At 38.2% G+C, this 17970-nt stretch overlaps 1 pseudogene; it reads left to right on the top strand.

Moving 5' to 3' along the window:
• The window catches only part of LOC131988994 (scavenger receptor cysteine-rich type 1 protein M130-like), a 912635-nt pseudogene that overhangs the window by 29063 nt on the left and 865602 nt on the right, over window positions 1-17970 (top strand).

The following is a 17970-nucleotide window of genomic DNA, read 5'->3' as shown; positions in this document are numbered from 1 at the left end:
TGAAATAAAAAGATCATGTCATGTAATAACATGATAAATATATTGTGCAAACCTGAAAATATATTGTTATAACAATAAACGTATAACTTAATAAACTCAAGATCAAGTAAAATATGAGTTTTGCCATATAAAGTGTGTCCCCCTAACTTTGTCTCTGGATATCCAGGAGTGGAATGCTTTTACCAGCTCATATTTTAGACTGTTTTGAGAGGACAGTTCATACATTAATACTTACCTGGTCTGAGAAAGGAACGATGCAGATCTCAGCAGGTAATAAAATATAGTCCCACCTCTGAATATTGCATCCATAACTTTATCTCAGTACATATATTGGGCCATTAGATAGTGTGAGTGACATTCATTTAATAACAAGGTAAGATGGTTTAGGGATGATGCATGTAAAATAAATAAAACTGCTACAGGAATCAAATGGTTTTATTATCTGCACATATTTGACCGACTTTGACAAAAAAACCCTGCTGAGTCTAATTAAACATTGATGAGTCTAAACTTTGATAAACTAAAGACAGCAGGTTATATATTACCATTGATAAACCACCAAACGCTCTTTGTGTGCTTCGATGGTTTTTAATTCGGACTTTACCGGATAAATCATTGCAATGTAGTTTTTGTTGCTATGCGTGCTCCTGTGAGGGGCAGCAGATCTCTGCAGGCATAACTCAGCAAACACCGGTAGCCAGTGTCTGACAGCAGTGTAAGGTCGTCACCAATCAGCCATAAAAAGGTGAGTAAAATGAAGATGGCCTTGTAGTTCCGGCTCATGTTTGGTCAGCCAAGTGTGGAACTTAACATAGAACATTTAACGGTACACGAAGACACAAGTTGGATGTAACACGACGCAAAAACAACCAGTCAGACGGAGTACAGTGTGTTCTGTTGCAGCAGAGCGTGCCCCATCTAGACCTGAGTACTGCAAGTACACAATTGACCTCCTGGTGTGATCAGCTTTTTGCGTAGTTTAGGAGCTACAGATCATACAACTTTACATGTCACTTGTCATGTCACTATGTGTTCCTGCTACACAAAATGTGTACAAGTCAACAGGTCTGTGATGTTGTGTGGTCTGACAACATTCAAACTTGTTATTGTTCCAATGTTGGAATTTTGCTCCATCCAGTTTGAATCACTGATTTGTTGTTTCATGACATCTTTTTATTTAGTGTCTGGTGTCTTTTACCTCTGGTTCTCTTCTCTCTCCTCTCCAGACTCTGTCCGGCTGGTGAATGGGACCAGTCTGTGCTCAGGCAGACTGGAGCTGAAGTCTGACCAGTCTAACCAGAGCTGGTCCTCAGTGTGTGAAGCTGACTTTGACCAGCAGGATGCAGAGGTGGTCTGCAGGGAGCTTGGCTGTGGGGCTCCTTCAGTCCTCCAGGGGGCGCTCTATGGAGAAGGGGAGGCTCCAATGTGGACCAAAGAGTTCCAGTGTGGAGGAGATGAGTCTGCTCTCCTGGACTGTAGAAGCTCAGGCTCAGATAGAAACACCTGCTCACCTGGCAGAGCTGTTGGACTCACCTGCTCAGGTAGAAGAGGAGCTGCAGCTTTCATTTGGTTCATTTCTGTTCTCATCAAACTCACTTTATTCTTTTACTGATGACTCTCTTGATTGTGTTCAGAGCCTGTCAGGTTGGTGGGAGGAGACAGTCGCTGTGCAGGAACACTGGAGCTGGAACATAAAGGAGAGTGGAGACCAGTGGATGACTCTGGCTGGACCCTGAAGGAAGCAGCAGCTGCCTGCAGAGAGTTAGACTGTGGTTCTGCTGTTTTTGTAGAACGGAGAATGGAGTCCTCGGACAGATCTGCGTGGATAATCATATCTGACTGTGTCCATTCTGGATCTGCTCTGAGGGACTGTGTAGGATCAGCTTCTTCTCCGTTTATCCTGGATCTCGTCTGTTCAGGTAAGCCTGTCAGTGACATCATCTATGACATCATGAATGACAGAAATGTTTCCAGTGAGTTCCTTCCTCTGTTACAGTGACAGTCAGTGGTTTATAATGGACTGGACTGTAAACATCCTAAAGTGTAGAGAAGTGTTCTTGTTTCTGGAGACATAGACTGCTGAGCTTCACCTGACAGGACACACCTGGAGGAACCTGTCTGCTTCAGCCAATCACCTCTCTGTATTTACAGACCAGTTTCAGCCAATCACCTCTCTGTATTTACAGACCTGTTTCAGCCAATCACCTCTCTGTATTTACAGACCTGTTTTAGCCAATCACCTCTCTGTATTTACAGACCTGTTTCAGCCAATCACCTCTCTGTATTTACAGACCTGCTGCTTCAGCCCAACATCTCCTGGTCCTCCTCCATGGACGGGGTCTCTGAGGCCCAGCAGCAGCAGCATCAGGAGGAGTTTCGGGTTTTCAGAGGCTCCACCTTCACCATCAGCTGTTCCATCCAGCCTCAGTACCCAGGAGGCTCCTTCCAGCTCTCCTTCACCTCCTCCACCTCAGCAATCAACTACACCCAGCCAGCTGTCAATCACTCTGCTGACTTCCTGTTTCCTGCTGCAGAGCCCGCCCACCAAGGAAGCTACAGCTGTGTTTATCACGTCCATGTTTTCTCTCATAACTTCTCCTCTGAGAGCCGTCAGCTCTCTGTCTCTGTTGTAGGTAAGCTGAATGTTTACAGGTTTGTTAAAGAAGATTCATCAAACAGGCTGAAAATGATCAGCTGCCAACAGAGTTCATGCATGTTGTTGTTTCTGCATGTGACACTGGCCCTCATTTATCAAACGATCGTAGAAGCGAGAGCAGATCTGAGTGTAGATTTTGTCTTACGACAGGGTTCACGTGGCATTTATTAAACGTCCGTATCTCGCCAATCACAGCGTGAGAATGGTCGGCTGTTGATAAATGTGGCGGCTTGAAACAAGCATCATTTAAATACCACGCATTACAGTATATATATATATATATATATATATATATATAACAGTATATATAATATCATATATACCCGACCCAGATGGCTCGCCTCGAGAGTTTACAGCACCGAAGGATCCAATACGACCAAAAAGAAGATTTTTTTCCCTTTTCTTTATCAAAATCAGCTTCATTAGCAAAGTGCACCGTCACAAATAACAACAGGAGGAAATAGACATTTTACAGAAATACGCAGCGACGGAGGTTTGTGAAATAAAAGAACTTATAGTTATAAAGTCAAACAAGTTCAGTGAATATTTTACATTTGGAGTACTGACTTAAAGTTTTCACAGCTTTTTGGTTGAAGGACGTAAAAAATGTTTTAAAGTAAGTTTTAATCCCAAAAGGAGAGGAATTTCTCAGAGGCAGAAAGTGTAACGCTGACGTCCAACAGCTGCAACAACAAACTGGTTTTGTTTGGCAGAATAAAAAGTGAAAAGGAAGGAAATCAGTGGTGTTGTCAGCAGAGTAGCAGTGGAGCATTCAACTCCTGGTGAGGTTGGAATATTTCATTTATACATGGTGATATATAAAGCCTAATAGCCTATGTAATATCAAAATATTGTTATTATTATGATGGAGAGATGTTATTCACTTCTTTACATTTAGTAATGATTATGTCCCAGTCAGAGTAGTGTGTGGCTGATTGAAATGTTTCTATTGGGTCAGAACCGCTGGTGGAGGAGACGCTGACGCTCCAGTATCCGAGCCAGATAACAGTAAACAGCTAGCCTGGGTATACCCAGACTGCCTTGCGCGCTCAAATTTAATTTCGAACCTCCAGGCAGTCTGGAAACCAAGGGAGTTTCTTAGCCCTGTTTTAGGGATCCAATCACAGAGCGGGGAGGGACGGTGAGACGATGACGCGTACTACTCGGCACTTGGAAGCTTTCTGGATCCAACATGGCTGCTGCAGACGCGAAACTCTCTTTAGCTGAAGACGTTTTAAATAGTTTAGAGCGAAAGTTGAAAGGCGAAAGGTCTCTTGCCGGCTCCGCTGTCCCCCGGCTGGTAGCGAGATCACCGGTAGCGGGGCTATTAGCGCCGCACCGGCGGTCTCGGCGGCTCGTTGCGCCGAGCCGGCGAGACCGTCGCTCACCACCGGTGATCTCGCTCCAAATCGAGGAACAGCGGAGCCGCCGAGAGGCCCGCAGCAGCTTGTTTATTGCCGATAAAATCAGTGGATGTGTGTGGCTGAATGACATGAGGGGGAATAAAGCGTGAAAATAAATAATCTTGCAGAAAGCGAGAACTGGAGAAGCAAAGCAGCAAACAACACTCTCTCACAGACACACACACACACAACAAACAGCCAATCAGATCAGTTATACCAGATGACGTAGTAGAGCAACAGAGATGGATAAGAGCTACCTACAGACGCTTTTGATAGACATTCTAAGCGCCCAATAAACAGCTCTGGAGGATCATAAACCACACCTCCTCTACGGAGAAATAAACGGCAGGTGTCCAGACCTAATCTCCAATGAGATTTGGTCTGGTGTTAGCCAGGCTAGTAAACAGCAGAAGACAACAACATTTAATAGCCTCTGCTAGTATTCTGGTTAAAGAATTTCACGGTCGCAGGGTGTATTAATTTTTAATGAGGTTTTAGTAATAAATTATATAGCTAAAACATGCTTTGGTTTGTCAACATAAAAAAAAACATGGAAGAGTTTTATGCAGTGCATCCCAAAGCTCTTAATTTTCGCCTCCTCTATCCTCTATCCTCGCTTGAACCGGAAGTTCTTTCGCGGGCGCCATCTTTACGACCGTCCCAAAGCTCTTATTTGTGATCGGAGGATAGAGGATAGAGGATAGAGAAGGCATATCGGAGAAGGTACAAGCGAGGATACACGAGAACATCCTATGCTGAAGTCTTTTAGCGGTGGCCCCGCCCCCTGACTTATTGAATAGACGCAGCAGCTGATCGGACTGATGTTATACATCACAACATTGCTGTAGTTTCATACCGGAGTGAAGACAGATCACAGATTAAACTAAAGTGTGTCACCACAAGTTTTATATTTTAAATGATTCACCATGTAGTTAAAATCTGTTTTATTGTGACTCTGAACAACAAAAACACCACAAACATATGTCTACATTTATAATAAATTAAGAGAAAGATCACTCTACAAGTTTTTTTTCCTTTTCGTGATCTGTTTTTTCCACCATACAGATTTATTATGGATATTATTAAAGTAAAAAAAAAAAAAAACAGTAGAGAGTATGAGAGTCTGTCCGTCAGCAAGAAACACTTTTACATTGTTTGTCATTTCCATCAGTCCGACGTGAGGCTGATCATTGCTGAGTGGAGCTTTGATCTGAGTGACATCATTTACATTTTACCTTAATCATCTAACCTAATAAAATATTGGCCGGTGTTCAGCGGACACAATCATGTTCAGGGATATCAAATAATTAATTTATCACCAGGATCATCTACTACGACGGCGTATTAACCATGTATGAAAAAATAAATAAATATGGACCCAGGGGAGAAGGACCCAGCCACCATGGCATGCTTAAAAACATATAACATGAGGTGATGGAACTACATCACCACATTTCATTCCTTTCTACCTGCGGGATGTCTCTTCTTCTCCATCACTCTCTCTGTTTTGGGTGTTTTTTCAGAGTGATCCGACTAACGCTCCCCTCCTCCTCGCGTACACACGGAGCGCTCTCTTTCAGACCTCCTCTGCTCCTTGTTGACAGTTACAGTGTGTAACGTCCGTCTAACCGTTTTCCACGGACATTCTCATGTGATGCGTCTTTACACTGCCATGGTGGCTGATTTATGGAATCTTTATTCATCTTTGAAGTGTGTGTGTGCTTGCATTTGTGGCACCGGACGGACCCAGTGAGGCATGGACCAGTATTACCCCCCTCCCCCGGGTCCGTATTGTTTTTTTCATACTTGGCACTAATACGCCGTCCTAATACAGAAGCAAATAATAATAAATAAATAATCTAAAGGCATCCCCGTGCCCCTGAGCTGGACACAGTTCACAGTATAAATACAGAATGCAGGTTGTTATTCATGTGCTGGTGTTTGCTAAACAGAGAAAACACTTATTATTATTATTAGTGCATGTCTCCAGCTGTTAAAGCGACTGACAGCTGATCCAGCTGTGATCCGCTGCTGCTGTCATTACAAACGGACGTCGCTTCACGTGAGTCTTCGGAGGGAAGGACGTCCCATGTCTCTTAAATCGTTTCCTCTCTCCTCGCGTCGTTTCCTTGCGTCTCTCCATTTGAACAGCGCAAGTGAGGGAAGCATGGATGCGAAATAAGAGCTCTGCTTGAGCCAATCACCTCTCTGTATTTACAGACCTGTTTCAGCCAATCACCTCTCTGTATTTACAGACCTGTTTCAGCCAATCATCTCTCTGTATTTACAGACCTGCTGCTTCAGCCCAACATCTCCTGGTCCTCCTCCATGGACGGGGTCTCTGAGGCGCAGCAGCAGCAGCATCAGGAGGAGTTTCAGGTTTTCAGAGGCTCCACCTTCACCATCAGCTGCTCCATCCAGCCTCAGTACCCAGGAGGCTCCTTCCAGCTCTCCTTCACCTCCTCCAACTCAGCAATCAACTACACCCAGCCAGCTGTCAATCACTCTGCTGACTTCCTGTTTCCTAACCTCACCCAGCCAGCTGTCAATCACTCTGCTGACTTCCTGTTTCCTAACCTCACCCAGCCAGTTGTCAATCACTCTGCTGACTTCCTGTTTCCTAACCTCACCCAGTCAGCTGTCAATCACTCTGCTGACTTCCTGTTTCCTGCTGCTGAGCCCGCCCACCAAGGAAGCTACAGCTGTGTTTATCACGTCCATGTTTTCTCTCATAACTTCTCCTCAGAGAGCCGTCAGCTCTCTGTCTCTGTTGTAGGTAAGCTGAATGTTTACAGGTTTGTTAAAGAAGATTCATCAAACAGACTGAAAATGATCAGCTGCCAACAGAGTTCATGCATGTTGTTGTTTCTGCATGTGACACTGGCCCTCATTTATCAAACGATCGTAGAAACGAGAGCAGATCTGAGTGTAGATTTTGTCTTATGACAGGGTTCACGTGGGATTTATCAAACGTTCGTATCTAGCCAATCACATCGTGAGAATGGTCGGCTGTTGATAAATGTGGCGGCTTGAAACAAGCGTAATTTAAATACCACGCACTATTATATATAATAAATATATATTATATATAATATAATATATACCCGACCCAGATGGCTCGCCCCGAGAGTTTACAGCACCGAAGGATCCAATACGACCAAAAAGAAGATTTTTCCCCCCCTAAAGTCAACTTTATCAGCAAAGTGTACCGTTACAAATAACAAAGTTGAAATAAAAGTACTTATAGTTATAAACTCAAACAAGTTCAGTGAATATTTTACATTCGGAGCACAGACTTTAAAGTTTTCACAACTTTTTGGTTGAAGGAGGTATTCTGGTTAAAGAATTTCACGGTTGCAGGGTGTATTCATTTTTAATAAGGTTTTAGTAAAAAATGAAAAAGCTAAAACATGCTTTGGTTTGTCACCATTAAAGAAAACATGACAGAGTTTTATCAGCTCCAGGCATCGATACAATAGTCTAAGATCAATTCTCCGACTCAGACGTGTCGACTTCACACTGACTCAAATTTGTTTACACGAGCTGAGAGCAGACTGAGATCCGATCAAACCCTCCGCTCACGTCCAAATTGCTAAATGCCGAGCCTTGCGTAGAAATGATCGTACGGCCACTTTACGCTCACTTTCTGGCGTACGCCCGTTTGATAAATGAGGACAACTGTGACTCCTGTCATTGTGTTACACAGCTCATATAGTAACCAAACGTATACAAAGTGTATAATGACAAAAGCAAACACTGAACTGTAGGACAGAGCATGTTTGGTTACCAGGATAACTCTCTGAGAACTGAGTGAGATCTGTCCCAGCAGCCCTGAGCTCCTAACTCGCCATTTTCAAGAGGCGTTCCAGAAGATACGTCACTCAGAGCTCAGGGAACCAGAGTTATCCTGGTAACCAAACGCTCTCTTTCCAACCTCCCTCACTGTCTCACTGTGTGTGTCTGTGTGTTTGATCAGATCCACCAGATCCACCAGATCCGAGACCTTTTATCATCAGAGCGGTCGTCCTGACGCTGATTCTACTGGTGGCAAACATTGTCTTTTACTTCTATTTTAAGGTACTGACACTCGTCTGTTGTTTAGACTGCTGAATGAAATGAAGCACTCTGTCTGTTTTATTGAACTGAAGAGAGCAGGAAGTGACATCTGTGTGCGTCATGTCTCTCCAGACCCACAGGGTCTACAGGGTGCAGAAGCCCCGCAGACGGGAGGACGTGGAGCTGGATTATTATAACCTGGGTGTTCCTGCAGCTGAAGGAGGGCCGACTGAAGAATAAGGAGTTCAGGGAGCAGAGTAGCACCTCCAAGCAGCTCGCCTCACACCCACATGGATTTATATTCACAAGTTCCCTTCAATAATCAGGATTTGTTACATTACATTATGTTGAAAAGACCACAACATGTCCCTGAGCCTATCGGTTCCTACAGAAGACCTAAAAACAACTCACTAAAGTAAGAGGTGAGAGCAGGTCTACAGAGTCCAAGCAGCCGGCACGATTCAAAGCAAACACACAGCGACCCAGGCCGACCAGGAACAACCAGCAGGATCATGTTAAATATCTAAACACTGTTAGAGCCGGGGCTCTTAAAGCCTCCCGCACTCTGTATTCACTTCTTTTGAGTCTTTTGTAAAAACCAAGTCTAGAACAAAAGAACGGGGGCAATATACCATTTATTAAAAGAACACAAGAAAGGATCACAAGAAAAAGTGCCAAAAAGTTCCTAAATTCACAGTTTTCTTCTGGGTGTGGGACCCACCCAGGCAACAGGTTGGGCTTTGTCGCAATTGGTCAATTTTGTATGGTGACTCAGTAGCCAACCCATACTGGACACCTCGTGATATTTCATTTAAAAACTAGACACCTTCCCTTTCTACTCAGTAGAATAGTTTTTAGGCCTATGGTGTCTTGTATGTATGGTTCTTACTGAAATAGCTGCACCCTGATCTCGTTCTAACTGGTTTTCAGGAAAGGTTCAGTAAGAGGGCACAATGTGCTCTCCTAACCTAGAGCCAAATAGAGCCAGTGAGTCTTGCTCAGTATCTACATCTGGAGCCACGTCGACCATCTGTTGGTGTTTGTCCTCAAAATAATTAGTACGACATCATGAAGCTAACAGACAAAGTGGAACTTTAAACATCAGAGGCTGTTTTCAGACCAACTTCATCTAGTCAGTGAGGTATGAACTTTATGATTTAACTTTATGTCTCATTTATTGCTGTGAGTAAGAGCTCGGCAGCAGGAGCACATTTAGCTCAACAAGAACCATAATAATACAAAAAAGAGCCAAATACAACAGAGGTATTTTTTTTATCAGAATTGTCCTATGGCTAAGCCCCGCCCCCTCCACTCACTCGGACAAACAGTCAACATTGGGTGACAGGCGCTATGGCAGCTGTCACAGTAGGAGACATTTCACAGGAGGCAATTGATCATTTTTGGAGACAGAAAGATTATAAATCATCTCGAAGTCACCAAAAGGCCCTAACTATGCATTGGAGGGTTAAATTAATAATTTTATTGTTGAGAGGGTCAATGAAAAGCTTCAGCTTCAGGCAAAAATGTACAGGTCACAGTGTAAACGTGATAAACCGCATCTCATTGCCATTATTGGTTCATGATGAGATTAAATATGTACAGTTCTAAGTTGCATACGTTTCCAGGACAACAAGCCTTTTAACCATCTTTACCCAGAGTACCTCTCCGTTAGTTTGGTGCTACAGTATTTACATGAATCATTCAGCACAACATTGCTAACATTTGTTATCTCGGTTATTTACAGATAAGTTAATGAAGCTAAGCTCCAAAAGTTAACGTTAGTATAACTAGAGCCCTTTGGACAACAGCTAACAATCATGTACGATAGCCAAAGTACAAAAACTAGCACATAACAGGCCAATGAACTCCCAGCAAACAAAGAAGCTAACGTTAGCCTAATATCAGAAAGGGTTAGGCTAACGTTAGCTAACTTTAGCACGTTAGAAAGGGTTAGGCTAACGTTAGCTAACTTTAGCCTAATGTTAGAAATGGTTAGGCTAACGTTAGATATTAAAGATAACTTTAACCTCTCTAACATCTAAACATCTCTATCAGAGTGACAACATGTTGCCTCAAACACGTTGTTGACTTGCCTTAGAACAGATGTAGACATCCTTGTTCATTTTATCACGTTTAGTTGGTGTTGTGGTCTACCATAACTTTCTCAAGAGCAGACACTTATCTGGGTTGAGATGTGGTAAATGGTAGTAAATCCCCCCGTGGCCTCTCAGGATACCTAGTGTCAGAGTTGCATGTACCCCATGAACATAGTTTGACCATTTTAAACGTAAAATGTCAAGAAAAAACATAAAAACAAATGAAAACGGACTAGCTCCAATGCTTTTCAATGGATGTGGAAGCAGAGAATGTCCCAGTGTATTTGGTTAGCTATGCACTGTGATTGGCTCATCGCGTTTGGGGGCGGGGCTTAGCCATATGTCATCAGGCTGTCCATCAGGATTACCTTCTTTTTATCACAAAGGATTTTACTGATTTCATCAGTTGAGTTTTTTTACTGAAGTAATTTCATTATTTCTTGAGAATGAGTTACTTTTGTATTTCAGGATTTTTTCATTACAAAAGAATTTCACAAAATGTTGTACTTAGTTTTACTTAGTTTTTGTTATCAAAAGGATTTTGCTTATTTTATAACAACTTTTCCTATTTTCTATTTTAGGAATTTAGTTGATGTTGTAATTGAGGAATTTTATAATTTCATAGAATTTCAATTTCATGACTTTTTTTGTAGTTTGGGAATTTACAAATTCATTTGAGAATTTTTTTTTCATTCATAAGAATTTCATTTAATTTTGTACTAAATAGGGATTCATTTAGGAATTTGCTTTTTTATTATAACTGACTATTTTTTGTATTTCAGGAATGTACTTACTAATGTAATTAAGGGAATGGAATTTTATTATTTCAAAATATTTTGAGTTATTTTTCTACTTTTGGAATTTAATTAAGATTTCAATAAGATTACTTTTTTTTAATTTTACAAGAATAACAATTAGTGTTGTACTTAGGATCTTGTTTTTTTTATATATATAAAGGGTTCTGCATGTTTTTATAATTAAGATTTTGCTTTTTTCATAAGAATTTTGTCTACTATTTTACTTTATTAATTGCATTTAATTAATTGTGTTTTTTGTGTTATACTTCAGGACATTGTATCATTTTTAATATCATGGGTTTGTTTATTTTAGGATAAAGGGTTTTACTGTTTTTCATTTTAACTTTGATCATCATTAACTTTTGATCAAATTTCACAACATTTTCTACTTTGTAGTTGATGATGAAGAGATTTGAGTGGAAGCCAGTGGAGTTAGGGTTTTTGAGATGATGAGCAGCAGAGTTTTGGATCATTTGAAGTTGATGGAGGAGCTTGTGAGGGAGACCAAAGAGGAGAGAGTTGCAGTAATCAATGTGGGAGGTGACAAGACTATGGACAAGCATGGAAGTAGTGTTGGTTGAGGGAAGGGAGGAGACAGTTGATGCTGCGGAGGTGGAAATAAGCAGACCGGGTGATGTTAATAGGCAAGTTTTCATTCAGTACTTTACCCTCTAGTGAGCCGCTATGGGTGTGGCTTGGGAGAGAGGATCCACCCAAGATCCACCCAACTTCACCGGTTAGCAGCTCAGCTAGCGGCTCAGAAAGTACCTGCCTCGGTTAGCTACTTCATGAGCTCTGAGGGTTAACATCTCCTGCTCTGACTGCAGCTGGGAGAGACTGCTGCAGGAGGACTGGGCTGCTTGTGACTGCTTTGGGACGGACATACTCATTAAGAATAGTAGGAACGAGTCTCCAAAAGTCTCCAATAACACCAGAAAAAGTCGCTAGATTTGTCTCTAGTCGCTCTTTAGACAAAGAGTCTCTAGAGGGTCTGAATAGTCTAAATATAGAGACAAAGAGTCTCTAGAGGGTCTGAATAGTCTAAATATAGAGACAAAGAGTCTCTAGATGGTCTGAATAGTCTAAATATAGAGACAAAGTTGCTAAGTTGGCAGCACTAGTTAAGATTTTGCATATTTCAGAGGAACTTTGACTATTTTCGTAGTTTAGGAATTTAATTATTTTGGAATTCAGCATTTAATATTGTACTTCAGGATTTTCTATATTTTTTAACGTTTGTTTTCTATGAAGTATTTTGCTTATTTTATTATAAATTTTGCTCTTTTTGTACTTACAAACATTTACTTTTGTGACTTTTGTGTGTGAGAATTGGAATTTTATCATTTCATGAACATTTGAGTTATTTTTGTACTTTGGAAATTTAATAAATTCTGTGAAAAAGATATTGTTTTTATTTAATAAGAATTTAAATTCATCTTGTTCTCAGGTTTTTTTTTTATGAAGGATTTTGCTTATTTCATTAAAACTTTGCCTATTTTTTGTACTTCAAGAATTTACTTTTTTTTTAATTCTTAAGAATTTTACTAAATGATGCGTTGAGGATTTTGCTTTCATATACCATAGAACATTATTGTTGCTCCATATTTTAATGAATATTTTTGATGACTTTTGTACTTAAAGGATTTAGAGACAAAATGTGGTCATAAGTTGTTTGTTTGCTGGAAGCTTGGATACACAGAGAGATGAAATGATGAAGATCACTGTAATAAATGTATCAGCAGCATCGACTATGTACAAACAACATGAATCACTTTAATAAACAGATGATTTCATGTGCTTGTGAAGAATCTGTTGTATTGTTTCTCCTATGTGTGTGTGTGTGTGTGTGTGTGTGTGTGTTTGTGTGTTTGTCTGTGTGTCTGTGTGTGTGTGTGTGTCTGTGTGTGTTTGTGTGTGTGTGTGTGTGTGTGTGTGTGTGTGTGTATGTGTGTTTGCGTGTGTGTCTGTGTGTGTGTGTCTGTGTGTGTGTGTGTGAGTGTGTATGTGTGTGTGTGTCTCCCATTTGAAGGAAAAAGAAGAAAAACAGAGTAAAGAAGAAGGAAGAAAGATAAAAAAAGCACAAAAAAAATTCCCGTTTGTAGTGAAGTGCATGATGGGAAGTACATTGAAATCAATCGTCCCATCTGGAATGAAAAAGAAGAAAATAGGAGTTAAAATCAATAAAATAAGCGACTGAGGCTTCAGTCAGACAGACACACTGAGTCCTTCAGGTTGACTTGGAAAAAAATAAGGTCTCTGTAAAAGATCAAAAACAAATATATGAATCTAAAAATATGTGTCCCAACTAGGCTGACAAAAAATGAAAAAAAAATCTGCTTTCACCTGGAAGAAATTATTTAAAACCACCAATTTAGCATAAATGAACAACAGACAATCAACTGAACTCTGCAAATACAAACTAAACCACAAGGGGGCAGAATTCACTCTGTTATTTCTCTCTGTGAAGCATCAACAGTTTGTGTCTGCAGAGCCGGAGACTGCAGATCTGGACCTCTGGTCAGTCACTGCAGGGGCCTCAAACTCTAATTACCTGGGGGCCGCTGGAGCCAATATCACAATGACCAAAAGAAGACACACAGTTACTAAAAACAGACACACAGTTACTAAAAACAGACACAAAGTTACTAAAAACAGACACACAGTTACTAAAAACAGACACAAAGTTACTAAAAACAGACACAAAGTTACTAAAAAAAGACACAAAGTTACTAAAAAAAGACACAACATGACAGAAAAAAAGCCTAAATTACTTTAAAAATACACAAAATGACCAAAAAGACACAAAATGACAGAAAAAAAACTAAATTACTTAAAAAAAGACACAAAATGACAGAAAAAACACCCGAAATTACTTTAAAAAGACACAAAATGACCAAAAAGACACAAAATGACAGAAAAAATCCCTAAATTACTAAAAAAAATACACAAAATGACAGAAAAAGACACAAAGTTACTAAAAACAGACACAAAGTTACTAAAAAGAGACACAAAGTTACTAAAAACAGACATAAAAGGACCAAAAGAAGACACAAAGTTACTAAAAAAAGACACAAAATGACAGAAAAAAAACCCCTAAATTACTTAAAAATGACACAAATTATTTGAAAAAGACACAAAATGACCTAAAAAGACACTAAATGACAGAAAAAACCCTATATTACCTAAAAAAAGACACAAAATGACCAAAAAAAGACATAAAATAACAGAAAAAAACAAAATTACTTAAAAAAGACACAAAATGACAGAAAAAAACCCTAAATTACTTTAAAAATACACAAAATGACCAAAAAGACACAAAATGACAGAAAAAAACCCTAAATTACTTAAAAAAGACACAAATTATTTGAAAAAGACACAAAATGAGCAAAATGACACAAAATGACGGAAAAAAAACCCTAAATTACTTTAAAAAGACACAAATTATTTGAAAAAGACACAAAATGACCTAAAAAGACACTAAATGACAGAAAAAAACGTAAACTACCTAAAAAGACACAAAATGACCAAAAAAGACATAAAATGACAGAAAAAACACCCTAAATTACTTTAAAAAGACACAAAATGACCAAAAAGACACAAAATGACAGAAAAAGACACAAAGTTACTAAAAACAGACACAAAGTTACTTAAAACAGACACAAACGGACCAAAAGAAGACACAAAGTTACTAAAAAAAGACACAAAATGACAGAAAAAAACCCTCTAAATTCCTTAAAAAAGACACACATTATTTGAAAAAGACACAAAATGACCTAAAAAGACACTAAATGACAGAAAAAACGTAAATTACCTAAAAAAGACACAAATTATTTGAAAAAGACACAAAATGACCTAAAAAGACACTAAATGACAGAAAAAACCCTAAATTACCTAAAAAAAGACACAAAATGACCGAAAAAAGACATAAAATAACAGTAAAAAACAAAATTACTTAAAAAAGACACAAAATGACAGAAAAACACCCTAAATTACTTTAAAAAGACACAAAATGACCAAAAGACACAAAATGACAGAAAAAAACCCTAAATTACTAAAAAAAATACACAAAATGACAGAAAAAGACACAAAGTTACTAAAAACAGACACAAAGTTACTAAAAACAGACACAAAAGGACCAAAAGAAGACACAAAGTTACTAAAGAAAGACACAAAATGACAGAAAAAAAACCCTAAATCACTTAAAAAAGACACAAATTATTTGAAAAAGACACAAAATGACCAAAAAGACACAAAATGACAGAAACAAAACCCTAAATTACTAAAAAAAATCCACAAAATGACAGAAAAAGACACAAAGTTATTAAAAATCTACACAAAATGACAGAAAAAAACCCTAAATTACTTAAAAAAGACACAAAATGACAGGAAAAAAACCCTAACTTACTTAAAAAAGACACAAAATTACCACAAAAGAAGACACAATATTACCAAAAGACACAAAATTACCAAAAAAAGACACAAAACTACAAAAAAACACAAAATTACCACAAAAGACACAAAATGACAGAAAAAACCCCCTAAATTTCTTAAAAAAGACACAAATTATTTGAAAAAGACACAAAATGACCAAAAAGACACAAAATGACAGAAAAAAACCCTAAATTACTTAAAAAACACACAAATTATTTGAAAAAGACACAAAATGACCCAAAAAGACACAAAATGACGGAAAAAACCCTAAATTACCTAAAAAAAAAGACACAAAATGACAGAAAAAAACAAAATTACTTAAAAAAGACACAAAATGACAGAAAAAACACCCTAAATTACTTTAAAAAGACACAAAATTACCAAAAGACACAAAATGACAGAAAAAAGCCCTAAATTACTAAAAAAAATACACAAAATGACAGAAAAAAACCCTAAATTACTTAAAAAAGACACAAATTATTTGAAAAAGACACAAAATTACCAAAAAGACACAAAATGACAGAAAAAAACCCCTAAATTACTAAAAAAATACACAAAATGACAGAAAAAGACACAAAGTTACTAAAAAAATACACAAAATGACAGAAAAAAACCCTAAATTACTTAAAAAAGACACAAAATGACAGGAAAAAACCCCTAACTTACTTAGAAAAGACACAAAATTACCACAAAAGAAGACACAATATTACCAAAAGACACAAAATTACCAAAAAAAGACACAAAATTACAAAAAAACACAAAATTACCACAAAAGAAGACACAGAATTACCAAAAGACACAAAATTATTTTTAAAGAGACACACAATTATTTAAAAAAAGACAAAATTACCAAAAAAAGACAAAATTACCAATAAAAGTAATTAAAGGGACCTTCCACACACAACATGGTAAAGTGCCATTCATATAAAACTCACATTAAACTTTCATATCAAGGTGGGGGCCACAAAATATCGTCACAAGGGCCACAATTGGCCCGCGGGCCGTCAGTTTGAGCCCCTGCCCTAGTGGATGGATGTAGAACTGCAGGAGGTTCAGACCTGCAGTTCTGACCTCTTGTATCTCACCACAGCGCCCCTACTGGACGGCTGCAGAACTGCAACTACATCACCCAAGCAACACTTTCTGAAATAAGTTACACTTGTATTATAATTTACAATTTAATTTTTTTTTTTAATTTTACTGCACCAAAATTAAAATACTAAGATTTAATTTTTGACGAAGCAGGAAGCTTCCAACTAAAGATTTCTCTCCAGAAATCAGCCTGATTCTGACAAGAGGTCCTGGCTGCAGACCTCCACTGTCAGGCCCGGAAGTGCACGACATACATTTCAAAATAAAATCTTGAATGCACTTCCGGTTGAATCGTTTTCTTCACAAATCAATTAATTTGTAAACAATATGACAAAATCTATCAATCCCCGGTCTATTGTATATATTGTTTTTATTTGTATAGTAAACTACACAGCAAAATCGGGAGTGTTAATTCAACTCACAGGGAGTTAAATTTAACACTTTTTCTGAGTTTATATAGTTCTCACGGATTCTGAGTCAAATTTACACTTTCAAAAGTTTTAATATTTTAACTCTTTAATAGTGTTAAATATTTGACACCCTTGGTGTTGTTTTATGACACCACATAAGTGCACTTTTAACTCCAAATTGTGTTATTCCTTTTCACTTTGGAGTGTTAATTTTTAACATACATCGTGTTATTTCATGACACATTAAAGTGTATTTTCAACACTAAAATTGTGTTATTCCCTTTCACTGTGAGTGTTAATTTTTAACATACATCGTGTTATTTTATGACACATTAAAGTGTATTTTCAACACTAAAATCATGTTATTTCCTTTCACTAATGTGATAATTAACATTCATTGTTTTGTTTTATGATACATTAAAAGTGTATTTAGTCTTTAGCCTAACATACATTTTTTTGTAGTCACCCGCAAGGCTACAGAAAGTTAACATACACAACACACTCTTTACTGTGACATCATAAGTTCAAATGTGTTGACCAGCAACAGTGATCAAGAAATAAAATAATTCAAACAAACATTTTATCTTTTTTAAAATTTATTCCAAAAATAAATAACTTCCCAGCACCATAGGAATTAGCACAATAATATGATCAGGCTTAAACATTTACAAAGAAAATAATGGCACAATATATTGGCTCTCATCTCCACCATAAGCACTTTGTAAGTCAAAGGGCTTATAAATCACAAGACTATCTGCTTTAACAACATCTTTGTCATTACTTTCAAACACTTTGTAAGCATGAAAATGTTCATTTAAATGGTCAACCACAAGCTTGTTTACAAGGAAGCAGATAACACAGTCAACAACAATTATTTTTTCTATTCTGCAAAACACAGGCATTTCATGTTCAATCTGACTGCAAATTATTAGTCCTGCCCTGTACTCTGTCCCACTGATTGTTACCCAGTTAGTTGCATGGATGTCTTGTGATACAGACTCAACCTGCAAAACTCGAGCCAACCCATCA

Source organism: Centropristis striata, chromosome 17, assembly GCF_030273125.1.
Source record: "Centropristis striata isolate RG_2023a ecotype Rhode Island chromosome 17, C.striata_1.0, whole genome shotgun sequence".
In the NCBI taxonomy this organism is placed as follows: Eukaryota; Metazoa; Chordata; class Actinopteri; order Perciformes; family Serranidae; genus Centropristis; species Centropristis striata.
This window is presented reverse-complemented; position numbering and strand designations above follow the sequence as displayed.